This window comes from Prionailurus bengalensis, chromosome A2 (genome assembly GCF_016509475.1).
Source record: "Prionailurus bengalensis isolate Pbe53 chromosome A2, Fcat_Pben_1.1_paternal_pri, whole genome shotgun sequence".
Classification (NCBI taxonomy): Eukaryota; Metazoa; Chordata; class Mammalia; order Carnivora; family Felidae; genus Prionailurus; species Prionailurus bengalensis.
Genome location: NC_057348.1, coordinates 92,721,559 through 92,729,530, shown reverse-complemented (window position 1 = coordinate 92,729,530; position 7,972 = coordinate 92,721,559).

The window sequence follows — 7,972 nt, the reverse complement described above, 5'->3', positions numbered from 1 at the left end:
GGGTGATATCTCATCGTGGTTTTGATTTGTATTTTCTTGATGGTTAGTGATGCTGAGCATCTTTCTGTGCTCACCTTTTCATGACCATCAGTTGGTCATTTGTATGTCTTCATCTCGCCATTTTTGAAACGGTAAAACTGCTGCTATGGCTTTCACTCCAGAAAACCTAGTATGTGCCCATTTGACTTGCTGTCAAATATGCTTGAGTTTATCTTAAAGTATTTAAAAATTATATATTCCACTAAAAAAATTAAACTGTGTTTTTTAAATTATTTTTTTAATGTTTATTTTTGAGAGAGACAGAAACAGAGTGTGAACTGGGGAGGGGCAGAGAGAGATGGAGACACAGAATCCGAAGCAGGCTCCAGGCTTTGAGCTGTCAGCACAGAGCCCAACGCGGGGCTTGAACTCACAGACCACGAGACCATGACCTGACCTGGTGTCCCAAGACTGTTTTATCAGAGATTAATTCAATAGCATATTTAAAAGTTGGATAATTAAAATACAAATAAATCCATGAAATTCACTAATTCTAAAGACACAGTTTGATGACTTCTACATCTATACTACCCAGATCAAGATGTAGAATATTTTCAAACTTCGTAAGTTTTCCAGCATCCCTTCCAAGTCTGATCTACTTTCCTCCCCTGTTGAGGTAACAACTATTGTGATTTTTATCATTGGGACTGATTTTGCAAGAATTTTTTTATTCAGATGCAGAGACAGAAAATAGAAGGTCACAATATAATGTGGGGAGATAAGAGCCATGAAGAAATTACTACAATACAAAAGTCATCCCTAAGTCCCATACATTTGTAAGGGCAGTTATGCCATTTCAGGTTTTATAGTATTTGCTTTTTATAAATATGTATATCCTTACAATCATAATCCACTCTCACAACACTTTTGTACAATGAATGCCATTATCTCCATTGTACAAATGAGACCACTTGAGGTCATAAAGTTGAACTAACATGCCTGTATTGGTTTTCTATTGCAGTGTAACAAATGGACACATGTTTAGAAGCTTAAAATGACACATATTTATTACCTCACTTTCTATGGGTCAGGAACTCAGGTACGGGCTAGGAGGTATATACCAGTGGGCAGGAATCTTTGGGGCTATGTGCCTACTACATTGTCAGTGGTGTCACATAGGTGATAAGACATAAACTAAACCTGGCTGCATATCTTCTGTATCTTTACACCATACTTCTGTATTAATTCAGAATGAAGTGATATTAAAAACATCTCTTCTGGTCAACTAAAGCTATCATTTATTGAATTCTTACGTTCCATTACCAGATTTAAAGATAGTGGCAATCTTAGGAGATAACATTTGAGTCTCATTTTAGAGATAGGGAAGCAGATGCTTGGAGAATTTAATTAACTTGGTTAAGATCACACAGTTTGTATATAAAGGAGACAAGATGCTAACTTAGTTCTTTCTCATTCCATATTCTTTGCACTTATCCACTATATGACATGCCTGACGGTAATATTTGAACTAGCCTTTGAAGGATATGTAGATTTTCAACAGACATATAATCAGAAATTAACAGTAACATGCAGAAACAACAGCAAAAACAGAGGTAAAGAGTTGGGGAAGTGTCAGTTACGTTGTGTGAACTGTGGTATTCCCAACAGGATACTTGGATTGTAGCAACCGAATATTTACCTTCCCTTACAAGAGCATTTGATTGGCTAATGCTTTATTTTGATACCAATGACTTACATTGATAAATACTATAAATGGCCCTATAGAAATTTGTGTTATCACATGTAAAGGAGAGTGTTCATTTCCTATTTGGGATCTTTTTCTTCAGAACTTTTGAGACAGATTCCTTTCTATTTCTCAGATGAAGATCTGGGCTCAACCAACATGCAATTAGTTTTCCTCTTTGCTTGCTTAGAAATCTTGGTGCTGAACTTTTGGCCCATCCTAACATCTATATGACTTTATGATCAATGTGCTTTCCTTTTTTGGTGTTACCCTCTTTTAATGTATTTCATCTCTAAGCTGCCTTTAAATTCTTCTTCAAATGAGTCAGGGTATAAGTACACAAGTTTATGAATAAAATCTAGGTAAGCAGTTTATCAGAACCACTTAGAAATTTGCAGGTAGGCAGAATTCCTGACCCTCAGCTATCAATCCTCCTAAGCTGAAGGGACCTGGGTGCACTGGAACACTAAGCCATTAGCTTGGCTGTTATGCTATTGTCAATAGATCCCAATGGCGGGCCCAGACTTTGCATTATAAAGATTATGATTTGGACCTACTGATAAACATTCCATGCTGGTGTCTCCTTCCTTTAACTTAGACAGTAATTGAATTCAAAGGATGTAAAATGTGAGCTGTAAGAAATTAAAGTCCTTCCACAATTACTTCAAAAGCTGTGTCAGCTCAATTTAGATAAAAGTAGGCTGGCACAGACTCACAGAATATGGTACATCAGCAAAGTGATGATTGTTACAAATAAAAGCTCACACCTCTCTTACGTTTTCAAAAATGCAAACTGTGTTAGAAAAAATGATGTGATACAACTGTGTGGTGAACAGGATATAGGAATTTGTTGTCATGCTAAGCTGTTTGGATTTCACGGCAATAGCTAAAAGCAAAAGGCAACCCCGATGAGGAATCATCAGCGAAGAAGTTAAGTTGAAAAATGTTGGCCCCCATAAAAATTGAAGGAAACTAGAAAGAAAGGGGTGGGTTACAAATGATTAAAGGATCAGATAATAAAGAAGCATAAAAAAGATGGGAATCACCCAGTATGAGAGTTGAGAAGACGAGGTAAATGTCCTAGAAAGCTTTGAGGACAGAAGCACAATGAGAGGTGAATGGGAGTGACACACAAATCAAACAGGTAAGGAAAAAGAAAACAAAATAGTCAAGAAGACAATCATAAGGAGGTAGCAGTTATATATGCACTTAATGTACATCATAAGATGAACACTGATGCATCAGGAGAATTGGGTTGGAACCATAGCAATGTCACCTATTGTAGCTATTCTTTCTTGTGAAATCAAGGGGAAAATAAGAGGCTCTTCTATGCGGAACACATAGAAATTCTGATTTGCTAGATTTCTTTGAAGTCTTTGGATCTTAGACAGCAAGACACTAGGGGACACCTGTGTTCATTTAGTCACCTTCATGAGGCTAATCAGTCCAGATGTAATAGACATTCAGCTCAGACCTCTGTTACTTTACTGTGGTTGCAGTTAGGAATTGTCACAAATGTCATGGCTAAAAAAAAAGCAGAAATTTATTTTCTCACAGTTCTGGAGGCCAAAACTCCAATTTTGCTGAGCCAAAATCAAGGTGTTGGCTAGGCCACACTCTGTCTTAAGGCTTTGGGGGGGAAATCTGTCTATTGCCTCTTCAAGCTTCTGGCGATGCCAGGATTCCTTGGCTTGTGGCTGAATACAATTTCGAATTTCCAAGCCAACACCTTCCAATCACTCTCTGCTCTTTCTTCACATCACCTTTGCTTCATGTGCATAAAATCTCCCTCTCACTTTCTCAAGGATACATGTGATAGCATTTAGGGTCCAGTTGTATAGTCCAAAATAATCTCCCCATCTCAAGATCTTTAGCTTAATCACATCTGCAAAGTTACTTTATCCAAATAAGGTAACATTCACGTGTTCGAAAAGAGGAGGACCTGGTATCACTGGAAGCCATTATTTAGCCTATGACAAACCCAATCTGGACATAAGATGGTGTCTTGGCATAAAATAAGGACTTTGATGTAAATGTGCCTTTTCTTAGCCTCTCTAGGCTTTGGTTTTACCCATCCTTCAATGGATATGATGTGACTTGCATTATTGCCATTGTGAAAAATGAATGATAGCATGTTTACAAAAGTGTTGCCTAAGTGATAAAGCACTATACAAATATAAGGCAGTGTAAATATTTTAATAGCAAACAATTGTATTTTAATAAAATATTAGTAGTGTTTTGCTGGATTAATAATGTAACTATGATAATACAATGATAGGATTTGAGGGAATCTGGGAAGATAGGATCAAAAATATCTCCTCCTGGGGGGCTCAGTCGGTTAAGCGTCCGACTTCGGACTCAGATTATGATTTTGCTATTAGTGTGTGTGAGCCCTGTGTCAGGCTCTGTGCTGACAGCTCAGAGCCTGGAGCCTGCTTTGGATTCTGTGTCTTCCTCTCCCTCTGCCCCTCCCCCACTCGCACTCACATTCGATGTCTCTCTCTCAAAAATAAATATTTAAAAAATTTTTAAAAATCTCCTCTTTTGTCCTCTGTTTACTTACATTTTAAATGGAATAATGATAGCACCCACATCTCAGGATCGTTTTCAAGATTTAATTAAATTAGCTGATGTGTGGAACATACTCAGAGTTAGGCATGTAGTACAGTTAGTAAAAATAACAATAAAAAAGCCCAACTGAACTAAGAGCTTTGGGTAATTGGTCTGGGAATTTCAGGAAAAGGATGTACACAGATATGGAGAGGAGAGATTGTCAAAGAAATGTTTTGATATATCCCTTAAGTGGCAAATACTGTTTTGGGTTAGCCCTGCTTTCAATTTTTTTTTTTCTTAAAATGTGCACATCCTTTTTTTTTTAACTTTCAATATTTGTGTTAGTTAATTGTATAATGACAAAGAGAAGTGCCTTAAATAGAACTCATAGTACCACTTGGGTTCTATGCAGTCTATAAAATAGGCCAATTGAGGGATTAGGATGGAGAAAGTATTAGGATTTTTGACCCCCATATATCATGAGCCTATGACTTCCTACATACGATAGAAAAGAGTCATGTCACGTGTAACAAATCCATGTAGATAAATCGTTAGAGGACCATCAGATTAAGTGCTATAAAAAAAGCGTTATAGGAGTCCAAATATGGTATAGGGAGCTGGGAAAATTTTCATAAATAGATGATCTTGGAACTAAATCTAGGAAGGTGAGTGGAGGTATACTTCAAAGGCAAAAGTGGAAGAACATGCTTCAGGCTTAGTAGGCAAAATATGGGGGCATGAGAACACAGTAGGTTCAGGAAACTATAACTGCTAAAAGTAAAGTTTAGTGAGCATTTGTAGTATTCCAGAAAAGACTTTGAAAAGATTGAGCTAACAAGGAGCTTACAGTTCTAATGAGTTTGCCATTTTATCATGAGTGGTGTAGAATAAGTTTACATAAAAAAATTAGATCCCAATTGAGAAAGTATAACCTGCAACTTGAATACACAGCTCAAGATGGTATACTGAAGCCATGATATTTTGTATTATATTTCTCTTTATTTTCTACTAAGTGTATCAATGAATGTACTAAGAATTAAGGCATTCTGTAATAGCTAGAAAATAGATCTTTCATTCATTTACATGATATTGCCAAGTTTATGGTCAATAAAAGTTACAGTTGAGGGAACATTTCAGGTGAAACAGAGCCCTCAATGGAGTGGGTAAAGATATTTCTTGGTTTTCCCCATCCCTCCTTCTCTAGAATCTCAGTCATATCTTTTAATTCAAAGTGAATTGTGAACAAAAACATGGACTTTGAAGCTGTGACAGGGAGTTGGGGAGATGGATTTCATGCTTCTCATTAAGTGCCAGAAGCTTTAAAGTGAAGAATCCCAGGAAAGTCACATAAACTTTGTCCATAGCCATCAAGGAGACTAAAATAACTTAAAAACATTGCGGTGTTGGTATCTGACTCACACAAATAAATTTCTTTGGACTTGTAGTTTTCTTTGCCTAAAACTCTATCCAATCTTCCATTAGTGTCACACTGGATCTTCATTTTACAAAAAAAAAAATAATAAAATAAAGTAAGCTTAAAATTTTTATACTTTGGGGTGCTTGGTGGTTCAGTTGGTTAAGCGTCCAACTTCAGCTCAGGTCATAATTTCACGGTTCATGGGTTCGAGCCCCATGTCGTGCTTTGTGCAGACAGATCAGAGCCTGGAGTCTGCTTCAGATTCTGTGTCTCCTTCTCTTCCCCTTCCCTGCTCACGCTGTCTCTTTCTCTATCTCTCTCTCCCCGTCTTTGTCTCAAAAATAAATAATCATTTTAAAAATTTTAATAAAAAATAATTTTTTATACTTTGAAAATTTTTTTAATTTTTTAAATATTTTATATGTTATCTATTTTACCTGGGAGTGGTAAAACTGAGATGTGACTACAGTTAATGGCAGAGCTAATGATTACCAGTATTAAATACATTAGGATGAGTTATAGTCCCCCCTGAAGTAAACAGTATGGGCATTTGAACACTCAAAAGAAATTTAAGTAAGGTTTAAGTTAAATATTAAATATTAAATAGTGACAGCAACATTTAGAGAGCATAATACAATACTAGAATGTTCCATGTTGGAAGAAAATGAAAGTTTTTTGAAATTAAAACAGTGATAATTAAAAAGATTCATTCCATGTAAAATCTAGCAGGTAGTGACAGTAGATTAACTATTGTATAAATTGGCTGATTAGAGAAAGAGCTTGAGAGGTGTTCATAAAACTTAGAATAATAATAGAATAAGTTTGAAATTTTAAGAGGTGACTATGACAATAACTTAAAAAAACAGCATTTTATTTATTGATTTTTAGAAGCATTTTTTTCACATAGTGATACTCTAGAAATAGGGTGCATCTAATGGCCTATACCATATTAGTTTTTTCAAATTTCCTTATTTTGAGAGAAAGCAAGTGAGTGAGAGAAAGCAGAGGGGCAAGAGAGAGAGAGAGAGAGAGAGAGAGAGAGAGAGAGAGAGAGAGAGAGAGAGAATGAATCCCAAGCAGGCTCCATGCTCAGTGCAGAGTCTCAGTCTCATGAATCATGAGATCATGACTTGAGATGAAATCAAGAATTTGATGCTTAACCAACTGAGCCACCCAGGTGCCCCTCTACCATAGTATAATTCCTGTTTCCTGATTTGTATATTGCCTCTGAAATTAAGTTAAATTTTATTGTGGATAACACCATAGATGTGCTGAAAATGAGAAATAACAGTTCCAGAGGTGTTAAAGAACAGCAATTTCATTCAGATTCTGTGTCTCCCTCTCTCTCTGACCCTCCCTCATTCATGCTCTCTCTCTGTCTCAAAAATAAATATTAAAAAAAAAGAAGAGCAATTTCAAAACAGGGGAGTGAAGGGCTGATGAAAAATAGCTGATGAAAAAAAAACACCTTAGGAAAAGGCAAGAGTGTTCAAATTGAAGATACTCTCTGAAAGCTAGGAAAAACAAAAGCAAACAGACCCACAGTTGGATGTGTTTTGGTAATTTTTGTTAATTTCCTTGATGAATAGAGAGTCATGAAGCATACAAAGAGAACCCCTCTCCCAACCACCCCCCACCCCAAAACAGACAAAAGCAAAAATCAGATTTTCATCACACATATCATTCCCTCCCCTCCCCATGCTTCATTGCTGGGAGACTCCAAATAACAACAAACAAAAAACCATGACTCTGTAATTAGATCTTGCCAAAATCTTCCCATACGCATCCTTTTTCACAGGATGTTAAACTGCATCCCCTCTTTTTCCCTCATGTGATGTCTTATAGAATGACTGGAAAGAACACTGGACTGAGAAATACAGTTTTGTATTCTGGTTCCTACTCTGTCATAACCAAACTTCAGCATTTTCAATTAGTATGTTCTGTCATTCTGGACTTCGATTTCCTTTCATGTTAATCAATTTGAATTAGTTGATTTATAACATTTGTGCTAGCTGTAATATATATATATATATATATATATATATATATATATATATATATATATATATATATATATTTAACTGTGAAGTTGTCCAAAACATGTCTTACAATTGCCACAGAGTTTGAGGAGTAACTTTGCAATTTGGAGTAGGAACCAGAATGCCATGGACATGTGAGGTTTGTTGTTGTCGTTGTTGTTGTTGTTGCTTTCAATGCTATTGTTGTTTCATTCAAAAATATATCCCAGTAACCTTCTAATACATTTCAGACTGGCCATA